This window comes from Eptesicus fuscus, chromosome 5 (genome assembly GCF_027574615.1).
Source record: "Eptesicus fuscus isolate TK198812 chromosome 5, DD_ASM_mEF_20220401, whole genome shotgun sequence".
In the NCBI taxonomy this organism is placed as follows: Eukaryota; Metazoa; Chordata; class Mammalia; order Chiroptera; family Vespertilionidae; genus Eptesicus; species Eptesicus fuscus.
The window spans coordinates 38,890,818-38,916,886 of NC_072477.1; the positions used below are offsets into that span (position 1 = coordinate 38,890,818).

At 41.5% G+C, this 26,069-nt stretch overlaps 2 pseudogenes; both read right to left on the reverse strand.

The window, feature by feature from the left end:
- Positions 1-1,450: 1,450 nt before the first annotated feature.
- Positions 1,451-1,702, reverse strand: LOC129148981 (40S ribosomal protein S27-like; annotated as a pseudogene).
- An 11,832-nt stretch (positions 1,703-13,534) lies between these two features.
- The window catches only part of LOC103283937 (28S ribosomal protein S15, mitochondrial-like), a 51,222-nt pseudogene continuing 38,687 nt past the window's right edge, over positions 13,535-26,069 (reverse strand).

The window sequence follows — 26,069 nt, forward strand, 5'->3', positions numbered from 1 at the left end:
AAGGCTTTGGGAGCCTTTGACACACTAAATGCAGTGTGAATCTGGTGCTATGGGGTATGGAGGAGGAAGGAGAGTTTTTCTAAGCTTATTTAACCAGACTTTTAAAAAATTGGAATATACTTAGAGAATTGCTGATACACTTCCTTTATTATGAAGATTTATCCCTTCCTGTGAATACTTCATTTGACAAGTGATAGGATAGTACCCTTTAAGATCACATGGCCAGCCAAAGACAGAGTCCAAATTAGGACCTTGTCCTAATTGCCAACTATGTCTAAGACCACACTACCTATTTCCTTCCCCTGGTAGATAGGGAATTCCTAAAGGTAGAAATGGCCTCTCTGTTTTTGCGCCTCCTCCCCATCCCTTACCCCAGCCCTCTTTGTAATTTGATGCTTTAGGTGCTGCAAACTCAGAATACCTCCAGGCTTGAGTTCCCCAGGTTCCCCTCTATTCCCAGACCCTCTTGAAAGATGCCCTCCCTGGTCTGGACAGCCTTCCTTTCAGTTTCAGACTCAGAGTATCCAGGAAAAAGAAAAGCAAAAGGGTGAAAAAAACAAAAATGCCCAGGGAACATTTTGTTTTTCACTCTGGTGTCCAACGCAAATCTGGTAGGGAAACAAGTTGCATAGTGTAAAATGTTTAATGTTCCTTTCATTCTCATGATGTTTATATATAGCCTTTTAGCAATGTATTATAAGCAGGACCCTTTTAAAACAATTACAACATAGATTAACTAATAGAAATTTTAAATTCTAAGTGCTATACATTTTGGAGAACAGGAGAAAAGGTTTTGCTGCTGCGTGTGTGTGTGTGTGTGTGTGTGTGTGTGTGTGCGCGCGCGCGCGCACTCTCCCCAAAAATAGTCTCTTGGCAAATCATTAGACTTTTCCTCTGTCTTTGTGTTTGAGGAGGTATGGGAGTGTGCTTAGCATTGTCTGTTACCTTATGGTTTTTCGTTTATACATAACAGGGTGCAACTTGCTTCCTCCCCACCCTGCAGTTGTCAGGATGTCTTGGAAAGCTATTCTTTAGGAAGATTACATCTGGTCTTCTGTTGGAGTAAGATGAAAAACAAGTATATTAACACTTCACCTTTAATGCTTTCTCCTGCAAACATCAGATATCCATGAGCACCATTCATCTCTTCCCTTGACTGCACCCACACTCACTACCATCTCTGCTTGATCTCTGAGAACAGTTGATTTCCTGTGAGCTTTTTGTTAAAGGTGTAACCATTTTCTGGTTCTACGGCTGTCATGGTACATACAACTCTGCCAGGAAGCGCCTGGGGAGTCCTTTGCTCGTAGGTACATTTCTCTGAAGCAGCTGGCACTGACTCTCCTGAGACCCCGAAGGTGTTTTCTCCATTCATTCATTCATTCATTCATTCATTATCCAAAATGCGTTTATTGGGATGGTTTCCCACTCATCTTGGTTTGAGGTGCTTTCAGTGCTGCTTCCTTCTGAAGGGCATCCTTCTGTAAGCCTTGCTTTTCCTCCTCTTGGCGGACAGAGAACAGTGAAGCAGAGCCAATGCACAAAACTGCCGTTTGTGCGTGGCTACAGATGGTGGTGGCTTTATAGCATCCTGGGCATTTTACATCCATGAAGTAGGAACTGGGACTCTGCACCGGGCGCTGCTGCTGTGTCTCCTCTTCTCTTCGGGAGAGGGATGGAGGAGATCCTTAGAGAGAGGCATGTTGTCGGGGGAGGTCGTCACCGCCAGAAAGGCATGTTTTCTTTTCTCAGCTTCTGTGGCCTCCTCTTATGGTCACTCTCCTTAACAGTACTAATCGCTGTCATGACTGTGGTACCAACTAAGTGGCCTTTTTCCTTTCCTTCGTTACCTTTCCTTTTCAATGGTCAAGGCAGGTTAATTTTCTTAGCTCCTCAGTTTTACTGAAGGATTATTCCTGTTTTTATCTCTGGAGTGATCAGTTTGGATGGGGGGAAAAACACACACACTGTAACTTTGATTTTAGAATTGTCTGGTTTTTATATTTCTCAATTAGAACTAAATAATTTCTTTTTGTTGTTGTTAATCCTCATCTGAGGGTATTTTTTCCATTGATTTTTAGAGAGAATGGAAGGGAAGGAGGAAAGGGGGGAGAGAAAGAGAGAAACTTTGATGCGAGAGAGACACATCAATTGGTTGGCTCCTGCACACACCCCGCCTGGGATCCGGGGTAGAACCTGTGTCCCTTGGGTGCGCGGGCCGACACTCTAACCACTGAGCAACACTGAATAATTGTAAGGCACTGAGTTAAGTGTAATTTTCTGGATTATACTGTGTTTCTCTAGCTAAATTGATCCATTTGTCACCTCATTCACCAAAAGCAAGTAATTGTGCCCTAGAGTAAACAGCCTACGAGAATAGGCTTATCTAAGCATTCCTGGGAATGTAACCCTCCTGACTCTGTACAGTTCCTGGTAATCCTCCCAAAAATTTTATGAAGAATGAATAATATTAAAATCTACCTACTGATGAGCTATGGTCACCAACCTCCTACTAGGCGGGTTGGTGGCCGTGGTGGCACACTGCCTCGCTCAACGTCAGAGGATAAAGTACACATAGAGGAAAAGATTGGCACATTCTGATCTTACAGAATATAATCCACTCACAACTCCTCAGTTCAGGGTTCAGACGATGCAGTTCTCAGGCTAATCTGAATGTGGGTTGACTAGTGGGAAATCAAGCCCAAAAACCCATGCAGATTGCAACTACTGCTGCATCTCCATTCACCTTCCCATTCCCCGCCCTTTGGGTGGCGCCAGACTGACTGAACAGTGGGATTTTTTAAATTATATTTTTATTGATTTCAGAGAAGAAGGGAGAGGGAGAGAGAGAAGAGAGAGAAACATCAATAATGAGAGAGAATCATTGATCGGCTGCCTCCTGTACACTCCCCACTGGGGATCAAGCCCGCAATCCAGGCATGTGCCCTGACTGGGAATAGAACTGTGACCTGGATCATAGGTTGATGCTCAACCTCTGAGCCACATCGGCCAGCTGCACAGTGGGATTTTAGATGCAGGTAAGAACCCAGGAACTGCAGTGCTAGTTAACTATATTTTTAAATACTTACACCATCCCCTGAAATGGTGGTATTAGATTGGAAAAGAAATGTCCAGGATGTAGGGATGATGTAGCATTGAGGTGGAACAATGTGAGGATGGGAGGAGGAAATGGCAAATGTGGGGAAGGAAAGAGACTTGGTGCATGATCATGATGGTCTGACAACTTAGACATTTCAGAAAAGTTAGCCCGAAGCTGTTTCTGAGAAAGGGGAATGGGGTGCTGTATGTCTGATCACAGCATTCCCTTGACTGAAGCCCTCTGACAGCTACATTTATCATTGGAGGTTCCTCACAGCCCAGTCCAACTCCGGCCTGATCTGCCACTGCCTGCCTTCAGCATCAGATTTCTGTCACAGCAAACTGCACGCTGTTCTCCTAAGAGTGCATGCATTTTAGTTATTGTAGTGGTTACCTGTTGTTTTTGTCTGCCCAACAAACTATTTCTCCTGGGTCCTCTCCTCCCCATCTCCTTAGGAAGGACTGCCCTAGCCCTGCTCACGCCATGTGAGTCTAATAGGCTATAGATCCTAGAACAGTCTTTGCAACTTTCCTCACCCCTGGGTAAAATTATGCTCTGCTTTGTGTAAGTCCCTATTAGCACAGCTCAGGTGCAGCACCATGTACATGACCAAGTGAGAAGTACCATACTTCCCGCCCCATGAGCCAGCATGAGCCCAGAGATGGGCACATGACCCAAACTAGACCAAGCAGCAGCCTTCCATAAGATTTTATTTGCTGGCCCTGAAATGCGGATAGCCTTCTACGGCTATTCAATATAATCCAGTGGCACATGATGTGATATGAGCATGGAGCCATCAGTGGCCAGGTTCCATCCTTTTTCCTGCCACACGGATTATGTCCACCTGCCGTGGGGGAGAAGGCAGTTTATACACAAGGACAGGGCAGGAGGTTTGGGGAGCTGAAGCAAGTGCCATCCCTAGATTTCCCAGTTACACTTTTTTTGCTTAAGCTATTTTGAGATGGGTTTCTATCTCGGATCCAGAAGAGTTCAAGTTAGTCATCATTTGAGCAAAAATAACCTCCATATCCCTAGTGGGAATTCTGTCCTTGAGGGCAGTGTCTCATGAAGCCTTTCTCCAATCCTCTGAAATTAATAACTGCTTCTGAGTCTCCTGTCATAGTTCATTCAGGCTACTATAGAAAAAAAACAAACATACTGGGTGGCTTATAAACATTTCTCACAGTCTTGGAGCCTGGGAAGTCCCAGATCATGGCACCAGCAGACTCGGAGTCTGTGAGAGCCCTCCATCTCCTGGCTGTCGTCTTCTCCCTGCAACCTCACATGCCAGAAGGCACTGGGATCTCTTTGGGTCCCTGTTATAGGGCACTAATCCCATTCATCCTCTACCTTCATGACCTAATCACTTCCCAAAGGCTCCACCTCCAAACTATCACATTAAGGATTCGGTCTCAACATGTGAATTTGGGGAGATGTATTCAGTACATAGTGCCACCATTAACAATACCTCAGTAGCTGCACTGCATTTCTTTTGCCTTGATTTGGGGTTTGATTACAGGTCTCATTCCAACTCCTTTGCAAGTTCTTTGAAGGTAGGGAGCATGCCTTAATCATCATGGGACCCTCCACAGGGCATCACCTCATAGGTGCTTCAGTTTATTCAGTTATGTATATCTGGACTGGTACTATGCTATGCTTTTAAAAATATAAACACTCCTGCTTTCATGGAGTTTACACGCTAGTAGGAAAATCACATGTCCAAAATCCATGGAAATTGCTGAATTGGAAGAAACCTTGAGAAAAGGTAAACTCTACCTGGGATCAGACAAAAGGGACCTTGCTTTGTTCACCACCAGAGAAAGGGATTAAAATAGCTCTCATGATGCAGCAGAAGAGCGTGAAGGATACATCAGGATGAGCTTGAAAATAGAACTTGGGTGTACCACTTTAAAAGACTGTTGTACCTGTGAAAATCAAAAATGCCTAACCATATGTTGAGAATTACAGGCACTCCCCAGCCTGTGCCCCCCAGTGACTCAGTGACAGTTCCCTACTGACCAAGTACTTCCTTCTTGCCATATGCTGTTCCCTAAGCATAACCACGCATGTTCACAGCTCTCTACCTTTGTACTTGCTGTCCTCTCACCCCGGCATTTGCTCTGTTTCCCCCCATTTATTGAACTTTTACTTATTCTGAAGTATTCACTGCATTCACAATTGGGGGGAGGGTCTTCAGTACATTTCCAATTCCTTCCAGCTCTCTATACCAAACAGTACTTTAAGACTTAACCTCTGCAACTGAAACGTTATGGAAGGGAGGACTCGCAAAGAAAAGATGGAGTTCATGGGAAGTGAGAGCTGGTCAATTAATTTGCCTTTGTGAGAGACTACCACGTTTTGTTGTGTTTTATTTATAAAGAAGGGAATGTATTGTAAGTGTCAAATAGCAATTAACTTTAGGTCCACAACCTTTTTGGAGGCTAAAGATCACCTGTACCTCCATATAAATGCACCCCAAGGTAAGTCCCTCCACAAAACATCTGCCTCTGTTGGTTGACTGGCCACGAGGTGTACTAAAGATGACTTCTGTGGGAAGAATCCGCAGCACAGCGCAAAGAAGGGCCTAGTCCGGGAGTCAGCACTCACACAGGTGGTGCGAGTGGACAGTCGCCTAGGCAGCAGAGGGCATCTTTGGGGCCTGTCCGAGCCCTCTCCTCAGAGTAACGCCAAGTTGGACATTCGTTTCTGACACCTCAAATCCTGGGAACTTTTCTCAACCAGATAGATGCTTATAAAGATTTGCTACTGCCACCTGTTTCGAAGGTTTCTCTGCGCATGTTTCCTCTGTTAACTAAAAAGATTCAAGGATACATCTACATACACAGGAGTGGAAGCTTACTAGCTTGCCAGATTGATTAAATCTTCAGTCGTGTAGCTATTAAAGTCACTGTTAACATGGACCGGTCTGCTGTTCTAGATGCCTTAGGTGTGTTTCCTCATTCAATGTGCACAGTACCCCTATAAGGTAAATAGTGTAGTTGGGCCTTATTTTCCAACAAGGAAACCAAGCAAGAGACAGGAAAGTTTAGGTAAAGCCCCCGGTCACACAGCTGCAAGATGATGGTGGCGAGGCCCCGTGGAAGTCAGCACTCACACGGGTAGAGCTTAAACCTGTGCTCCCCACCTCCCCGGCTGTTCGCGCATTCTAGGTGGGCCTCGGGACCAGACCCCACACACCTGTTTCCAGGTAGAGGCCTGAGCATGGTAACCCTATGTCAAAATTCTAGCTAACTCTCCTGCTGGTGGTCTTGATTGCTGGGGAGAACACCCACAGTGCCAGCAAGTGGGAGAGAAAGGAGCCTGTTTCCTAAGAAGAAGAAAACAAAGCGAGCGCTTCCTGCTTTGCCTCCGTCAGCTGTGAGGAGGACCCGTGTCTTCACAAGTGAGTAGCCCAAGGAATGTAATCTTATCTGTGTTCCTTGCAGCACAAACAACCGCTAAATATTCTTACCCAGGAGTAAAATAGTCCCTGGGATGGTCAGGCCACATTCCCCAGGTTTAAGAAGGCTGAAAATACCCTGTATTGTAATCTGTCATAATCCCCTGTCTTTTCCAGAATTCAGACCCTGAAACCTTTCCGTCAGTTCTCTCCAATGATTAATATAGATAAAGGCACTCAGGTTCTCAGCTGCACAGGGTCCCTAGGGGAGTGAAAAATTGTCACCAAGAGAAACTAGAACTCCTGTTCATTTAAATCATGTTTTAGTTTCTCTGAGAGGCTTGTCAGACTCAGGTTTCTACTCATCTGAGATTTGTAGAATCCTGTGACCACAGAACTTAATGATACTTAAAGCGAATTTTTAAGACTCAGGAGCACAGTTGTGTTTGTAGAAAAGTATGTCTCATATGACTTGGTTGATACAACAATCTTATTAATATTGAGAACCATAAAATTTGTGTTATTTGTCTAGACTTGTGAAATTGACATATGCCTCGTTTACTTTTGCTACTCATTTCTCATTTAAAAATCGTTAATATTTACAGCCTACGTGTTACCATTATAGTGGGAATAAAAGGCAAGTGATATATGACACCATCACCATTCTCTGTTTGGAGGGGCTTCATGATTTTGGCAACACTCTTTTTTTTTTTTTTTAATTTCTTTATTGATTAAGGTGTCACATATTTGTCCTCATCCCCCCATTCCCATCCCACACCCCTCCCCACGGATTCCCCAACCCCCTGTTGAACTTAACCGTTGGATAGGCTCATATGCATGCACACAAGTCCTTTGGTTGATCTCTCCCCCCTCCTCCCAACCTCCCCTATCCTCCCTCTGAGGCCCGATAGTCCGATCGATGCCTCCTTGCTTCTGGTTCTGTTCTTGTTCCTCAGTCTATGTTGTTCATCATTTCCCCTAGATGAGCGAGATCATGTGTCCCTAGAGATATACTTATAAGAACTGAATGTGAGACGAGCAATAATAGTTATGCTGACAGGCAAATGAATCAGTCTGTAGTGAGTTTCTTTCTGGACCAACAGTTCCTTTGAGACCCAATTTCAATGTCCACCAGTTCCTTATGTGTACATGTCAGCACTGACCCCTCAGCTCTGGATGGTGGACAAATGGTGGTAACGGAGGTCCGACTCCCTCTGGTTTGGTCTCGGCCAGACCCAGGGGCACGGCTTCACCCGGACTAAGGGGAACGTGGCCTCACCCAGACCCAAGGGGCGCGTGGCCTCACCTGGGCCCGGGACCCAGCCTCACCCGGATGGATCCAGGGGCACACAGCCTCACCCGGACCCAGGATCCGGCTTCACCCGTACCCAGGGGCGCAAGGCCTCACCCGGACCCAGGGGCACATGGCCTCACCCAGGCCCAGGGACCCAGCCTCATCCGGGTCCAGTGGCGCGTGGTCTCACCCGGACCCAGGGGCGCGTGTTGGCAACACTCTTAATGCTCAGCAGTGAGATCACTGAATCAAATAACTATGCTGTTCATGGCTCATCTATATACTTTCATAGCTAGATTTTACAGCCTGGTCTCAGCCTTGAGAATTAAATATTTCAACATCCATACGCTTTTAACTTCATTGCTTAAAAATTTGCCCCACATTTTTGCTGTTGGCCTTTGTCCTACTTTTTGGTATGGCACTAACAGGCTGAGCCTTCAGTAAACTATGCTGTTCAAATTCTTGCATAACATTCCAGCTTAGAACACAGTAGTCCTTTTGTTACAGAGGAACCAGCTAAAGAATGTTCTCATTTATGGGGTAGCAAAAACCTCAGACATTACCTATATCATACTGCTCTACATGTTAAAAAATATTTTACCTAAGTAGGCTCTTAATTGCACATGGCACTGAAGAGAGGAGTGTTGACTAAACACAAAATTATGAAAACAGTATTTGTGGTGAAAATGTAATCCAAAAATACACTCAGAGACATATGTCAACACGTACGTGTGTCCTAACTAATTCAGCAACGAATGCAAGCTCTTTCTCCGCCCTCCCCATATTAGCCGAACTGGGGTGATGGTAGGAAGTGCCCAGGTAGCTGGCATAATCAACTGTTTATCAAGTTTTGGCTGACCTTTAGTGAGTGGCCAGTTGTCAAGCAAGGGTGGCATAAAGATAGTTCTTAAATCCTTCGGTTATTTATTTAAAGACTTTACGGTCCTCCAGCTGCAATGCCAGCGAGCCCAGGTATAACTCAGTATTTGCAACAGAACGTTGTCCCTCAGGATCTTTGCCTTCCATAACCAATTCGCAAACTGCCCTTCCTGTCTGCACCCTGTACCACGGCTGCCTGAGCACCAGGTCAGTAAAGACTGCAGTATGTCTAAAAATCATAGTCCTAAAACCCTCGGGCAGACAAATGCCATTGATCCCAATGTCACATTCAGGAAGTCACTGGTCCAAGTACCATCTTCAGCAAATTCCCAGGCATGACCAAACTTGCTAGGAAACCAAAAGAGAATTCTGGGAAATAGGCCAGGATCCTGGGTGTTATTGTACAGCGTTCAAGCCAATACTGGTTTCAAAATTCTTTTGAGATGGTTACTCAATGATCTAACTGCATTCAACAGTGCTGGGCCACAGATCATGATGCAAGAAACACACCGCAGACGCGTGCTTGCATATCAGTAGAAGAGTTTGTTTTGTGTTTGAATTTGAGTGAAACCTACTGGTGAGGCATTACCAAATACTAGGTATAAAACTGGATTAGGGCTTTCTATCAAATATAATCGGGCTAATCCCTTACCTTCTGTCTTCCCTGTTTTCAAAGATGCTGTGAAGAATGAATAAGAAAACATTTTACTTAAGATGTTGTTATAAGCACAAAGAAGACAGGACTCAGAAGATATGAACAAGAAATGGTAAGCCTTTAATAAGCTTTTAACAAGTGAGTCATAGTATTCCTAAATAATCTATTAATGGTGATGTGATCTCAATAAAAATGCAACAGGATTTTTTTGGAAGCCAGAAAAACTTTCTCAAATTCATATAGAAAAACAAACAAACAAACAAACAAGGATTGCCAGGAAACCTCTTAGAGGAAAGAAATGTAATAAGGGTGATCTACACCTGCTATAGAGTAAGACATAGCAGAAAGCTGCCGTGATCAGAGAGGAATGGTGTATGACAAGACAAGAGAGACCAGGGGGATACACTAAGAAAAACCAGAACTGCATCAAATAGACAGATTTAGTTTATGAGGAAGATGGCATTTTAAGGAAGAAGAATCTAAATTGAAAGGACAAGATACCACTTTTCACCTATAAGAATGACCAAGTTCAAGACGCTCGACAACATGCTCTGTTGGTCACGGTAGTGGGGAACAGGCACTCTCAAATGTGTGCTGGTGGAAATGTGAACAGGTACAGCCCCTTCGGAGGGCAGTTCGGCAGCAGCTATTCAAATGGAAAATGCCCCTACCCTTTAACTCAGCGATTCTGCTCTCGCAAAGCTATCCTTCCGATATTCTCACACAAGCAACATGGCCTACATATGAAGTAATGCATTGCAGAAGTGGTGGCAGCAAAAGATTATAAGCAATGTAAATGGCCATGGATTGGGAATTATTAAATAAATGATGTTACCTCCATAAAGTGGAATGATGTGCAGCTTAAAGGTTAAGAAAACTAAAGGTCAGGCAGTTCTATAAGTACAGGCATGAAACAATCTTTAGGCTACATATTAAGTGAAAACCAAAATGGAGAATAGTATGTATAGAATATAGAGTGTATAGTATATAGAATGTATACTATTGTGGGGAGTGGGGGTAATAGAAAATACCTCTGAAAGATAAACTAATTCTTGTGGTTTTCTCTGCAAATGAGAATTAGGTAACTGAAGGACAAGTGGGGAAGGAGATCACCTTTAGCTAGATAGTCTTCTGTGCCTTTTGAATTTTTAATTGTATGCATGAGTTACCCATCCCAAAGTGGGTGTGAATGTCTTCAAGAAACAACAAACAATACAACCCTGATAAATTTACATACCACCATCTAAACACTCTTCTTCTTTTGAGAGAATTGAGCAATATGGGAGATTGGAGAATGTAAGAAATGGGAAAGAAGTGTCTTTCCCAGACATTTAGAGAAATAAAGGGCCAGGATCTTTAAAAGTAGAATGGTTTAACTATCTGTCTGAACATTCTGAAAGAACTTCAGTAACAGGATTGTTGGCCCAGACATGGCTGTAAGTCAATCTAATAATCTAAATAACTTTTAAAATCATAACCCTTGCCCATGAACCCTAGGCTTCGAGTGGTCCAAACATTATAAAAATTGTATTTAAATATGCTCAATAGAATTTAGATCCCGTACTTTCTCATGAACCTGGGAACTCCAAAATGACTTTGTTGTTTTGTTTTGTTGTACCTTTGAATTGTTTGTTTCTTTTATGTGGTGAATAATGATAGGCAATGGGGGGAAATGTATCCAGATGACTATGAAATCCAGTTCTTCCTATGATGGAGAAGAAGCAAATTATGTAATATCAAAACGGCCTGGCTGGAGTGGCTTAGGGGTTGAGCATCAACCTATGAACCATTAGGTCACAGTTTGATTTCTGGTCAGGGCACATGCTTAGGTTGCAGGCTTGATCCCCAGTAGGAGGTGTGCAGGAGGCAGCTGATCAATGATTCTCGCTCATCATTGATGTTTCTCTCTCTCTCTCTCTCTCTCTCTCTCTCTCTCTCTCTCTCTCTCCCTCCCTCCCTCCCTCTCCCTTTCTCTCTGAAATCAATAAAAATATATATTTTAAAAAACTGATTGTAGCCACTACCAGTGGGGGAATATTTGCTCCCAACTTCACATAAAAGCCAAAGAAAAAGTCTTTGCCAGTATTCCACCTTGCAGCCTCAAGGTTCACATTCCCTTAGAGTAAGGTGACCAGATTTTAACATTGGCAAAGCGGGACACCATTGACGGGGGAGGGGGGGGGGGGGGTTGCTTGATTAAAAATTTGGTCTATATTGTAATCGCTTTTGGTTTTTTTAATAAAAGGAAATTCACTTCTTAGATCATCGTTGAATTTGCATCCTCTTTTCTTACTCATTATGTTAAAAATCTAAAAAAGATAATTTAAAATTATATTATAAGTTATTATATACATATTGCTTAAAAACTCAGTAAGTAGGTACATAATTACATGAACATATTTTATTGTTAGTTTATACATTAAATTGATTGTTATAAAGTAACTATATTTTTTAAATTATTTTAATTTTAATCCTATATTTCTTTCTAAATAATAACAATACTAACTTGTATTATTTTTCCTCTGAATTTGCCGTAACGTAAGTCATAAGTGTCACTTTCAAGGCTGGCGCTAGACTTTTTGCCGCCACTATAAAATATAAATAATACGAGTACTGTCTGCTAAATTCAAGAAAATTTATGTATTTATGAAATAAATAAATAAATTACTTACCTAAATTATCTGAATAGCTGATTTGTAATGACATCACTTGTTTAACTAGCTTACTAGCACGCAGTACGATGTGTATCGTCTGAGAGACAGTTCCAAAATGTTTTCGTCGTTGCCAATCCCAAAAAATGCCATTGTTCATTAAGTCCAAACAATGGTGGTCGAATTCTAACAACTGATCAACAATGCGAACTTTGATAAGCAGTTCTCGATAATCAGTTCTCAACAATTATTTGTTATTATTAAAGTTTAACATTATAAAATTAACAAAAATAATATAAAACTCATATCCTGGCTAAATAGCCACATGGCCGCTGAAAACCGTATATTCCCTTCCCGTTCTCCCGCCGTTCCCTAGCTTGTCGTGCATTCTTTCCAAAAATCAGGACTTTTTTAAAACGCCACGGGACAAATTGTTAAAAATGGGGACTGTCCCGCCAAAAGCAGGACGTCTGGTCACCTTACCTTAGAGGAGCCATTGTTTTTGCAAAACACACTAACATGTTTTGGGATATTCAAAGACAGGCCTGGAAAAGCTCAAAATAGTTCTGTATATTAGGAGAACTGAGCTGAGGAGTGGAGAACCCTAGAGCCCAAGTAAATTGAAGGTAGGAAGATATGAAAGGGGTCTCCAAGGGAAATGGAAACCAAGCAACCTCTGTAAAGTTTGCTGCACACACAGATGCCTGTGTGAATGATAATTTAGGGGAACAATGGGGAAAGGGCTGATACTCCTCACTCGGGACAAAGCAATGTAGAATAGTAAAAGCATGTGGTAAAGCAAAACAGTTGATAAATCAAAGTAATTCTTCAAATCCTGAGGTGATTGGAAATTGCTTAAATTACCCAGAGTTCCCTGAGGAGGAACAAAAGAGCTCAAGTAATTTCCTTTGAATTTCAAAGGAGAAAGTAATCCCACTGACATCTGGGTTACACCCACCTCCACTCAAAACCTGCACAATGAGATTATGAAATAGGCAATACATTTCTATATCAACAGCATTAAGCAGGCAAACGGGAGTGCTTGGTATTCCCCACTCCTTTCTCAAGAAACATTTAGAGATATAAGTTCACCCATTCTCCAATTCTTAGTCAGGAAATTAAACTTCTCAGGACTTTCCTGAGATGTTTTTTAAATACTTGCTTCCTCCAAAGAACTTAAATTCTCTCTCCAAAGAACTTTCTAAGTATTTACTCATAAAAATATTTTCATGTTTTTTTTCTAGTACATTTATGAATCAGTTTGTTGACATTTAAATCTGCTGATCTATTTCAAATTTACATTGGTATACAGAGTGAAGTATTTTCTTCCCATCTCAGTTAACTGTTGAAACACTTTTTATGGGATAACCAATCCTTCCCCTATTTAATTAAAATGCCACTTTTATCATGCTAAAATTATTCATATGTAAGTCTATTTCTGGATTCTGGAATTGATGCCATTGACTTCATTCACAGAGCACACTGTTTTGATACAGTTTTATAATGTTATGCTTTCTTGTGGGGATAGTTTTCCCTCATTATTCTCCCCCTTTCTTTAAAAACTTGAACAAAATGTATTGCTTTTCCTGATTGTCTCTGGTCCGGCTTTGGAAGAGCTTATTGGGTTCATCTGGCCTTGTTTCCAGGCTGCTGCTGCTTTCAAGGCCCTTTTTTGCTTCTTCAGCTTTTGAACCTCCTGGTAAACCTGAATGCACAGTCTTCTTGGTCACCCAGCAATGGTGGGCTTTTCGGCAGTACAGAGGGGCAAAGGTGTACTCAATCCCCATGCATATCGTCTCAAAGGCATTGCAGTTGGTCTTACGAAGTGTTTGAGCATCTTTTTCCTCTGGTCAATGCTCATCAGCAAATGGCACTTGAGAGCTTTGTCCTTTCCATGTTTCTGCCCGTGTTCTTCGGAATTGTGGATTTTGACTGTCAAGGCAACAATTCGAGCCTCTGGGAAGCTGGTGTCCTCAGGGTTTGCCACAACCTTGTTCAACAATTGTTCTTTCTTGATTTTAGTTTCTCTTTCTGGTTCCCCATTCCCAAAGATAAGAGTCTTTTCACCACATCATTAACCTTCTCAGTTCCAAGGACCTTCTGGTAATCTTTGAGGAATGTGGAAGGGGGCGGGTCATCTTCTTGGCTGGGCCGGACTGGTTTCTGGAAGAGGAAGAGACAACAGGGAGGTGAGGGGAGGACCTGGAGGGTCAAATGGAAGCTGGGTGCACCCTCCACCTATGGGCTGGGGCCTGGGGCAGAATGGAAGTCAGCACCCTCCTCGCAGCCCTCAGCCTGGTGGCTTCTGACCCCAGGGCTACACCATGGCCTTCGAGGTGCAGAGCAGGTTACACGGACCTGTTCTCCTTTTATTTTTAAAGTAAGGTTCTCATTTATAACTTTGAGGGGTTTTGTTTTGTTTTCTAATAAGAACTTTGAAATCTTTTAAGAACTTTAAAAGTTTTTCTACTTCTTTTTTTTTAGAAGAAAACATAGGTACTATTTTATTAATTTGACCTCAAAGGCAAGGGAAATAAAAGCAAAAATAAATGAATGGGACTATATCATACTTATTATGACTTTCTTTTTTTTAATCTTTGAAATTTATGATTTTTTAAAAATGTTCTTTATTGATTAAGGTATTACATATGTGTCCTTATTCCCTCATTGCAACCCACTCCCCCACTCATGCCCTCACCCCCCTGTTGTCTGTGTCCATTGGTTAGGCTTATATGCATGCATACAAGTCCTTTGGTTGATCTCTCCCCCTTACCCTTACCCTCCCTTCCCTTCCCTCGTTTGATGGATTCTTCTCTGTCTCTGGATCTGTTTTTGTTCATCAGTTTATGTTGTTCATTATATTCCATAAATGAGTGAGATCATGTGATATTTATCTTTCTCTGCCTGGCTTATTTCACTTAGCAAAATGCTCTCCAGTTCCATCCATGCTGCTGCAAATGGTAAGAATTCCTTCTTTTTTATGGCAGCATAGTGTTCCATTGTGTAGATGTACCACAGTTTTTTAATCCACTCATCTGCTGATGGGCACTTAGGCTGTTTCCAAATCTTAGATATGGTGAATTGTGCCACTATGAACATAGGGGTGCATATATCCTTTTTGATTGGTGTTTCTAGTTTCTTGGGATATATTCCTAGAAGTGGGATCACTAGGTCAAATGGGAGTTCCATTTTCAGTTTTTTGAGGAAACTCCATACTGTTTTCCACAGTGGCTGCACCAGTCTGCATTCCCACCAGCAGTGCACGAGGGTTCCTTTTTCTCCGCATCCTCGCCAGCACTTGTCGTTTGTTGATTTGTTGATGATAGCCATTCTGACAGTCCTGAGATGGTACCGCATTGTCGTTTTGATTTGCATCTCTCGGATAATTAGTGACTTTGGGCATGTTTTCATATGTCTCTTGGCCTTCCTTCTGTCTTCTTTTGAAAAGTATCTATTTAGGTCCATTGCCCATTTTTTGATTGGGTTGTTTATCTTCCTTTTGTTAAATTGTATGAGTTCCCTGTAAATGTTGGAGATTATACCCTTATCAGTGATAACATTGGCAAATATGTTCTCCCATGCAGTGGGCTTTTTGTTGTTTTGTTGATGGTTTCTTTTGCTGTGCAAAAGCTTTTTATTTTTATGTAGTCCCATTTGTTTATTTTCTCTTTAGTTTCCATTGCCCTAGGAGCGGTATCGGTGAAGAAATTGCTTCAGCATATGTCTGAGATTTGGCTGCCTGTGGATTCCTCTAGTATTTTTATGATTTCCTGTCTTATGTTTAAGTCCTTTATTCATTTTGAGTTTATTTTTGTGTATGATGTAGGTTGGTGGTCTAGTTTCATCTTTTTTGCATGTATCTGTTTATTTTTCCCAACACCATTTATTCAAGAGACTGTCTTGACTCCATTGTATGTTCATGCCTCCTTTGTCAAATATTAATTGAGCATAGTGGTTTGGGTTGATTTCTGGGTTCTCTATTCTATTCCATTGATCTATATGTCTGTTCTTGTGCAAGTACCAGGCTGTTTTAAGAACAGTGGCTTTGTAATACAGCTTGATATCTGGTATTGAGATTCTACCTACTTTGTTCTTCTTTCTCAGGATTGCTGCAACTATTCAGGGTCTTTTTTTATTCCAGATGAATTTTTGGAAAGTTCATTCTAGGTCTGTGAAATATGCCATTGGTATTTTAATGGGGAGTGCATTGAATCTATAGATTGCTTTGGGTAGTATGGACATTTTAATGATGTTGTTTCTACCAATCCTTGAACATGGTATGTTCTTCCATCTGTTTATGTCTTCCTCTATCTCTTTTTCAATGTCCTATAGTTTTCCACATATAGGTCTTTTACCTCCTTAGTTAAGTTTATTCCTAGGTATCTTACTTTTTTTGGTGCGATAGTAAATGAGATTGCTTTTTTAGTCTCTCTTTCTGTAAGTTCACTATTGGTGTATAGAAATGCCATGGATTGCCAAAACTGGTTTGGCTCAGTGGATAGAGCGTCGGCCTGCGGACTGAAAGGTCCCAGGTTCGATTCCGGTCAAGGGCATGTACCTTGGTTGCGAGCACATCCCCAGTAGAGGGTGTGCAGGAGGCAGCTGGTCGATGTTTCTCTCTCATCGATGTTTCTGGCTTTCTATCCCTCTTCCTTCCTCTCTGTAAAAAATCAATAAAATAAAAAAAAAAAAAATAAATGCCATGGATTTCTTGGCATTAATTTTGTATCCTGCTACATTGCCAAATTCATTTATTAAGTCCAATAATTTTTTGATGGGGTCTTTAGGGTTTTCTATGTACAATATCATGTCATCTGCGAATAAGGACAGTTTTACTTCTTCTTTTCCAATTTGGATGCCTTTTATTTCTTCTTCTTGTCTAATTGCAATGGCTAGTACTTACAGTACTATGTCAAACAGGAGTGGTGAGAGTGGGCATCCCTGTCTTGTTTCTGTACTTAGGGGAAATGGTTTTAGTTTTTGCCCATTGAGTATGATGTTGGCTGTGGGTTTGTCATATATGGCTTTTATTATGTTGAGGTCTGATCCTTCTATTCCTACCTTGCTGAGAGTTTTTATCAAGAAAGGGTGTTGGATTTTGTCAAATGCTTTTTCTGCATCAATTGATATCACTATGTGATTTTTATCTCTCAACTAGAGGCCCGGTGCACAAAATTCGTGCACTTGGGGGAGGGGGTCCCTCAGTCCAGCCTGCACCCTCTTGCAGTCTAGGAGCCCTCAGGGGATGTCTCACTGATGGTGCGGGGAGCAGGCCTAAGCCATCAATTGGACATCCTTAGCGCTGCTGCAGAGGTGGGAGAGGCTCCTGCCACCACCGCTGCACTTGCCAGCCATGAGTCCGGCTTCTGGCTGAGCAGCACTCCCCCTGTAGGAGCGCACTGACCACCAGGAGGCAGCTCCTGCATTGAGCATCTGCTCCCTGGTGGTCAGTGTGCATCATAGCAACCGATTGTTCAGCCTTTGGTCGATTTGCATATTAACCTTTTATTATACAGTGTTTGTTTATGTGATGTATCACGTTTATTGATTTGCAGATATTGTACCATCCTTGCATCCCTGGGATAAATCCTACTTGGTCCTGGTGTATGATCTTTCTGATGTACTGCTGGATCCAATTTGCTAGAATTTTGTTGAGGATTTTGGCATCTATGTTCATGAGGGATATTGGCCTGTAATTCTTTTTCATTGTGTTGTCTTTATCTGGTTTTGGTATTAGGGTGATGCTGGCTTCATAGAATGAGCTTGGAAGTGTTTCTTCCTCTTGAATTGTTTGGATAGTCTGAGGAGAATAGGTTTTAGTTCTTCCTTGAATGTTTGGTAAAACTCCCCTGTGAAGCTATCTGGCCCCAGGCTTTTGTTTGCTGGAAGCTTTTTGATGACTGCTTCAATTTCTTCCATAGTTATCAGCCTGTTGAGATTTTTAGATTCTTCCTGATTGAGTTTTGGGAGCTTATATTTTTCTAAGAATATATCCATTTCCTCCATGTTGTCTAGTTTGTTAGAATAGAGTTGTCATAGTATTTTTTAACAATCCTTTGTATTTCTGTGGGGTCTGTTGTTATTTCGCATCTTTCATTTCTGATTTTGTTTATTTGGGTCCTCTCTCTTTGCTTCTTGGTGAGCCTGGCTAGAGGTTTATCAATCTTGTTTATCCTTTCAAAGAACCAGCTCTTGGTTTCATTGATCTTTAGTATTGTTTTTTTTATCTCTATGTCATTTATTTCTGCTCTATCTTTATTATCTCCTTCCTTCTGCTCACTCTGGGCTTTTCTTGTTGCTCTCTTTCTAATTCTTTAAGATGTAGAGTTAGATGATTTACTGCCATTTTTTCTTGTTTTTTGAGGTAGGCCTGTATAGCTATAAACTCCCTTCTCAGTACTGCTTTCATTGTGCCCAATAGATTTTGGATTGTTGTGTTTTTATTGTCTTTAGTTTCCAGGATGTTTTTAATTTCTTCTTTGATCTCTTTGGTAACCCAATCATTGTTTAATAGCATGATATTCAGCTTCCAAGTGTTTGAATTTTTTGGATTGTTTTCATTGTAGTTTATTTCTAATATTATGCCATTGTGATCTGAGAAGATGCTTGATATGATTTCAATCTTCTTGAATTTGGGGAGACTTTGCCTGTGACCCACTATGTGGTCTATTTTTTAAAATGTCCCATGTGGCCGAAACCAGTTTGGCTCAGTGGATAGAGCGTCGGTCTGCGGACTGAAAGGTCCCAGGTTCGATTCCGGTCAGGGGCATGTACATTGGTTGCGGGCACATCCCCGGTAGGGGGTGTGCAAGAGGCAGCTGGTCGATGTTTCTCTCTCATCGATGTTTCTAGCTCTCTGTCCCTCTCCTTTCCTCTCTGTAAAAAATCAATAAAATATATTTAAAAAAAAAATAAAATGTCCCATGTGCACTTGAGAAGAACATATATTCCGTGGCTTTGGGGTGAAATGTTCTGAAGATGTCAATTAAGTCCATCTGCTCTAGTGAGTCATTTAGGATTGCTGTTTCTTTGCTGATTTTTTGTCTAGAGCAGTGGTCGGCAAACTGCGGCTCGCAAGCCACATGCGGCTCTTTGGCCCCTTGAGTGTGGCTCTTCCACAAAATACCACATGCAGGCACACACGTACAGTGAGATTAAAACTTCGTGGCCCATGCACAGAAGTCAGTTTTCAGCCTGGGTGAGTCTATTTTGAAGAAGTGGCGTTAGAACGCTCAAAGGGCCAAAGAGCCGCATGTGGCTCGCGAGCCACAGTTTGCCGACCACTGGTCTAGAGGATTTATCCAGTAATGTCAGTGGTGTATTAAAGTCCTCTACTATGATTGTATTGTTGTCTATCTCTCCCTTCATATCTTCCAGTAGATTTTTATGTATTTGGGTGTTCCTGTATTGGGTGCATATATGTTTATCAGGGTTATATCCTCTTGTTGTATCAATCCATTTAGCATTATGAAGTGGCCTTCCTTATCTCTTGTTATGGCCTTCACTTTGAGGTCTATTTTGTCAGATATAAGTATTGCTACCCCAGCTTTTTTTTTCATTTCCATTTGCCTGAAAGATATTTTTCCATCTCTTCACTTTCAGTCTGTGTGAGTCCCTTGTTCTGAGGTGGGTCTCTTATAGACAGCATATATATGGGTAATGTGTTTTTATCCATTCAGCCACTCGACGTCTTTTGATTGGAGCATTTAGTCCGTTTACATTTAAAGTTATTATTGATAGGAACTTGTTTGTAGCCATTTTTATTTTTTGTGCCTGTGTTCCTTCTTACCTTTTTATTTCTTCTTTTTACACCAGTCCCTTTAGCATTTCTTGCATTCTGGGTTGGTAGTGATAAACTCCCTTAGCCTTTTTTTTTTTTGTCAGTGAAGCTCCTTATTGCCCCTTCAATTTTGAATGATAGCCTTGCTGGATAGAGTATTCTTGGACTCAGTCCCTTGCTTTGCATCACTTTGTAAATTTCCTTCCATTCTTTTCTGGCCTGATGTGTTTCTGTTGAGAAATCATTTGATAATCTAATGGGAGAGCCCTTGTACGTAACTTTCTGTTATTTTTGTTGAGTTTTGGTATCAATCATAGGCTGGCTTCATCATGAGGCCCTGCAGGTTTTTCTTCTTTTCCACATGCTTTTAGAACATTTGATGTCACCTATTACTTAAAAGTTGGTAAATTTACTAGTAAAATCATGTGACATTAATTATTTGTTTATTTTTTGTAGGGAGGTTGACAAATTGCATAGTAATTGCTATGTTTTGATTATCTCTCTCCTGGGAATGACATTGGTAATTAATATTCTACTAGAAAGATATCCATTTTGTGTTTTTTAAAATTTTGTATTTTCATAGAGCTGAGCAAATAGAAGTCTTTTAATTTCTCCTTTGTGGTTGTTAAACCATTTCCCATTTTTAATATGTGTGCTTTCTCTATTAAAACATGGCTTACTTATTAATTTTGTTGTGTGTTTTTTTAAAGGGGAAGAATTAAATTTTAGTGAAGAGAATGAAACTCTTAATTCTTCTTTTTCTATTAGGTAAATATAATTATAAATTTAAATGTCTTGTGGTTGTTTTTATTTTGGAATTGTTGGCAATTAACTTTTCCTAAACAACACACCTAATGATAATTGAAATTTTAAAAAATACACTTTTTATTGACTTTCTTTAAAATGTCCTTTTCCTGTTCCCTACTATCTTAATAAATTATTATACAACTAGCATTCCCGTTGCAGGAAAAATCCTGCAATAGGATTTCCTGCTGCACTCTACCCCGCCTCCACTCCTCCCTTGTCGCCCGCCCTGCCTTCTCCGCCAGCCCGCCTGCTTTTCCCTTTGCCCCCAGCCCTGACTTCGCTCCTCCCTTCTCCTCCCCCCCCCCCCCCCCCCCCCCGCCTGCTTGCTTCTTCGAAGCTTTATTCCCTTCTGCAGCTCTTGGCTTCTTTCGACGCTGTCTTGATATGCAAATTAGCCACCATCTTTGTTGGGGTAATTTGCATACTCATCCTAATTGGTTGGTGGGCGTGGCTTGGGTGTAGCGAAGGTGCCGTCAATTTGCATATTTGTCTATTATTAGATAGGATAAATCAAGCTATAATCTGCAGATCAAGAAAAAGTACATCTCTAGCTTCTCTCCCTGCCAAGAAGTTGCTTTGTCTATTAACTTAATTCTTTAGCAACCTAGCCAGTATTCCTTGTTTGTGTATGTGGCTTTGGTATTATCATGAACCAGTTAGTTCTGTTCCTTTTAATTCAAATCAATCTAACAGTCTTTTAGTTTTTACTTGTGACTGTCCAAAGTGCTGGAGAGAGAAAACTCAATAAGCCAAACTTCCCTCTCTCCACTGCTTCCTACCTGAAGGAGCTCAAAGCCTGTCCTATTGGTATAGATTGCTCTACTAGCCTCAATCAGACTTTGTAGAAATATGTGTCACAAGACAGGACAGGGAGAAGGGGAATGGCTTGACCCAGATTATTTGCCATAACTAAAAACAAGAAACAGAAGTTAAACTGATTAATATGCATGCTCAGTAGTCAGAGAGATTCTCACAGCAGTATTATTTGTAGAAACCCTCATGAGCCTGAATGAAGCTCTTGTTTGGCTCCCTAAATTCTGCCAGTATTGAATCCCGGATTGTATTTCTCAAAGGGAAGCCTTGGTCCTGCCTGCTCTGCCAAGGAGAGTTGAGGGTAGAGAGGCCTCCATTTCTCCACTTCTCTTGATTCTCGATACCAATGGGCTGGGAGTAAGAGAACCAGTTTACATAGAAGCTAGCAAAATAGCTTAATTGCCTTCAGAGATTTTAATTTCTAGCAAATGCAAAATATCCTCAATTATTTTAATTCTTACATTCCACATAGAAGTTGGAAGAAATGTGCAAGTAGTATATGCACAAATGAGATACATTTATTATTTCTTACTTAAAATAGCGAATTCAAAATAATCAACATTCTCCTCAGAGACACTCTGATGATAGAAGTGGCCTTCGATGTGTTATGATGTTGCAAGGAAAGAACAGGATTTGGGGCTTATTACTCCTTTGAACACATTGGAAACCAAAAGGCAAAGCAAGAATACAATAGTATACCTTTGGAACATTTCAGTAAATTTAGGTTTTGTATTTTTTTCTCTGAGGATGAGAAACAGTGAGTCATCTGGAGTCTCTGGTACAAGTAGTTAGTTTACGAACACTTTGGGGGAAGAAGTTATCTGCACCCCATGAATAAGTGCCCCTGAGAGGAAAGTGTTTTCTAGTCTGGTTGGAAGTTAGTGTCCACACAACACTCATTTCTCATCCTTGTCCCATCTGGAAAGTCTCAGCTCTCACTTTCCCTCACTTTTTAGAATACACACACAGAGCCAAGAACGTGTGTGGGACGTTGTTCTGTCTTTAAGGCCATTTTGCATCTGCTTTGGTACCGTTACATTTTCATGAAATTGTTGCAGTGGTAACATAACTCCAACTGTACACATTTTAATTTGTCCCTTTCTGCATTAAAATAAAACCCTTGACCAGTTAAATATATTCTAGTTGTAGTTAATAAGAGCAAGAGAATGAAGAAGTAGGCTCTGACCGTCCTTGTCCTGCCCACCATAGCCACTTTATTGACACCCATTACATCACAGTGCACTAAAATTTCTAGGTCTTTTTCACATTAATGGCCAATATCCAGGTCTTCTCGGTTGAGTTTTGGATCCTGAACTCAAATATATTGTGCTTGTCAAGGTTTTTGATTGTAAATAACAGACACCAACTACGGTTCCTTAGGCAGAAATGGAATGTACTAGATGGGTATGTGGTAGCTTCTAGAATCAAAGAAAGGTGGCCGAAACCGGTTTGGCTCAGTGGATAGAGCGTCGGCCTGCGGACTCAAGGGTCCCAGGTTCGATTCCGGTCAAGGGCATGTACATTGGTTGCGGGCATATCCCCAGTAGGGGGTGTGCAAGAGGCAGCTGATCAATGTTTCTCTCTCATCGATGTTTCTAACTCTCTATCCCTCTCTCTTCCTCTCTGTAAAAAATCAATAAAATATATTTAAAAAAAAAAAAAAAAGAAAGGTGGAAGTGGATCAGATAGGACAAAGGAGGCAAAGCTCAGACAAGTTGTCACCATGGGAACAGGCTGCTGAAGACATGCCACTGGCCAGCAAGGCACTCACCACCCCTCGACTGGTATCGGCACCCCTGGATACCTACACCCTGTGCTTTCGTTTTGCATCTTGCCCTTCCAGACTCTACTCCCTGTGGACTCAGCCTGAAGAGTCCCTAAATGACCTGAGCCTTGCGTCACCCCCTCAGGATACAAAGTCCCAGGTGGCAGCATTTGATTGGCTGTGCTTAGGTCTTATCCTGGTTCACGCTCCCAAGGAGATAACTGCCCATTTTTCTTCCAAGGTGAAGCACGCTTTCCTATTATTCTCTTAGGGTTCTTCCCAAATATGAACGTGTCAGATACTGGGCAACCCACATTATAAATATCTACTATATGTACATCATTTGGTTAATTTGGATTCATCACTTGAGAATAATATATTTCAAGTAATGATTCATTCTATCATTCAGTTAGATAGTTTTCATTCCCAAGTTTCTGTTGTTACACACTAGTCTAACCTAGTCTTTTGAGTTTCTCTAGACTCAACCAAAGGATTGCACAGCATAGGGTTTAAGTAAGCATTGTGACCAGGCTTCCCTCTGGTTTGAGAACCACACATTAATCTTTAAGAAATGGTTGTCCAAACAGCTATGGTTCTCCGGGTTGCCTACTCACCCTATATACACACCTCCATCCTGCCACTTAAATAACAAATATTAAGAAAGGTTTTAGCCGAAACCGGTTTGGCTCAGTGGATAGAGCGTTGGCCTGCGGACTCAAGGGTCCCAGGTTCGATTCCGGTCAAGGGCATGTACCTTGGTTGCAGGCACATCCCCAGTGGGGGGTGTGCGGGAGGCAGCTGATCGATGTTTCTCTCTCATCGATGTTTCTAACTCTCTGTCCCTCTCTGCTCCTCTCTGTAAAAAATCAATAAAATATATTTAAAAAAAAAAAAAAAGAAAAGAAAGGTTTTAGCCCTAGCTAGTTTGGCTCAGTGGATAGAGCATCAGCCTGCGGACAGAAGGGTCCCGGGGTTCAATTTCAGTCAAGAGCACATGCTCGGGTTGTGGGCTCAATACCCAGTAGGGGGCAGCCGGTCAATGATTCTCTCTCATTATTGGTGTTTCTCTCTCTCTCCCTCTCCCTCCCTCTCTTAAATCAATAAAAATATATTTTAAAAAAGAAAAAGAAAAAAAGAACTAACATGAGTTACTAACGTAGAGCAAAGGTTTGAGTAATCACAATAAATGTAGGTTTAAAAAAAACTAAGAGATTAGAGAAAGAAGGAGGTAGGTAATGGAGACTAAAGATTATCTAATATAATCACAAATGGTGTCCCTGAAATATTAAACCCATCAAATTAAACAAAAGTATTCAAGAGAATATTCCTGAGACAAAGAAAACTGAGTTTGCAGAGTTAAAAAACATATTGTGTGTCAGAAAACTTCAACCTTGAAGAATACCCAATACTGAGATACATGTTGGCCTACCTATTAAAATTCAAAAGTAAAGGATTCCTTCAGGCATTGAGACAAGCAGTATCAAATTATCTACTGGGGATGGCTGGACTTCAGAATTTAATGTCAGAAAACAAAAGCAATGACTAAAGGAGTGTAAACCCAAGGATATCTTATCTCCAAATAAGTGGTCATTCTGGTATGCATGCAAAACAGATTTTCCTAAACATAGAAATCAGGAACCACAGCACCCATGAACCTCTCTCAGAAAAACTACTTGCTGATATCCTGGCATTCAAGAGAATTAAAATGAGGGGAAAAAGGCACACAAAAGCCATGTACAGGGCTTTGGGGAATACCAAATCCATTTAAATGTAGACCAATACCAACTGATGGACTGTCACTGAAGAGAATGTTAATGTTACAAACTCACTGATATAAAAATAATAGTATAAAAGTTGGGGAGAGCTCTTGCAGCTCGGCCACAGACATGCCATCCAGACTGGGGAAGACCCGAAAACTTCGGGGCCACGTGAGCCACGGCTACGGCCGCATCTGGCAAGTACGGGGGGCGGGGGGGCGGGGGGGGCACGCAGTAATGCTGGTGGCTTGCATCATCATGGGATAAACTTTGACAAATATCACCCAGGTTACTTTGGGAAAGTTGGTATGTGGCATTACTTAAAGAGGAACCAGAGCTTCTACCCAACTGTCAACCGTGATACTGGTCAGTGAGCAGACACAGGTAAATGCTGGCAGAACAAGACAGTAGCTGCTCCTATCATCGATGTGGTGAGATCAGACTATGACAAGTTCTGGGAAGGGAAGGCTCCCAGAGCAGCCTGTCATCCTGAAGGCCAAGTTCTCCAGCTGTAGAGCCGAGGAGAAGATTAAGGGTGTTGGGGGGGCCTGTGTCCTGGTAGCTTGAAGCTACATGAAGGGAAGTTTATTAAAATGTCCTCAAGTAAAAAAAAAAAAAAAAAAGTTGGGGAGAGAAGAAATGAAGATGGGAGAATGTATTATCTCCAGCATTTCTAGAAGGGGGTCAATCAGTGTATGAAATTAAAACATCTGGTTCAAACAAAAAATAATGACTTTCAAAATCTCTCTGAAAGATCTTTAGGCCCTAGCCGGTGTGGCCAGTTGGTTGGGTGTCATCCCATGCACCAATGCACCAAAAGGTTGTGGGTTCCTTTCCAGATCAGGACACATGCCTGGGTTGTGGGCTTGATCCCCACTAGGGGGCGTGCAGGAGGCAGCCGATCAATGTTTCTTTCTCCCTCTTCTTTCCTCTCTCTCACACACACAAAAAAAGATAAAAAGTGGGTGGGTGGGGGGGGAGGAAAAGATCTTTTAGGAGTTAATATTTCTCATAAAGAAGAAAAAAATTATTGGAAATTGAGCATTTTTTTCCATTTCACTTCAATTTTGTTTTCTATAAAATCCAAGTGTGTTCTTTTATGAAATCCAAGGGAAACTAAATTGAATAGTATTATTTGTTTGATAGTAAAGGGGCCTAGTGTGATGAT